Here is a 446-nt window from a genome sequence, read left to right on the forward strand (position 1 = left end):
AAAGTCATTATTATTTCATATCTAGGTTTGTTCTTGTTTTTTGGATACGGTGGTTTTGCCATAATCATTCTCAGCACTTTTATTTTTATTATTTTTTATTTATTTTTTAATGGTTATTTGACAGGGACAATACATACAACATTGCCACAAAAAAATGGGAAAATGTGATGCATATAAGACGTCTAGCTTCAGCTAATTTGCAGTCTTTGTCCCTGGGTCAGGCTTTAAAATACAATCAAAGATACTAAATACAATAAATGCAGTGATAGAGATACAGTGAATAATACAATTAATATGTACCATGAGTCAATACACACTGCTGTAGTTATACTGTTAGTTTAGTCATAGTTTCTGACGGTTATTGCAGAAAGATGTGTTCATTTGTTGTTAATTTTCTGAGACATATCGTTCCTGAATTTTATGAGTCAAATATTTATAATTTTTCT

This window comes from Ammodytes marinus, assembly GCF_949987685.1.
Source record: "Ammodytes marinus genome assembly, chromosome: 16".
Classification (NCBI taxonomy): Eukaryota; Metazoa; Chordata; class Actinopteri; order Uranoscopiformes; family Ammodytidae; genus Ammodytes; species Ammodytes marinus.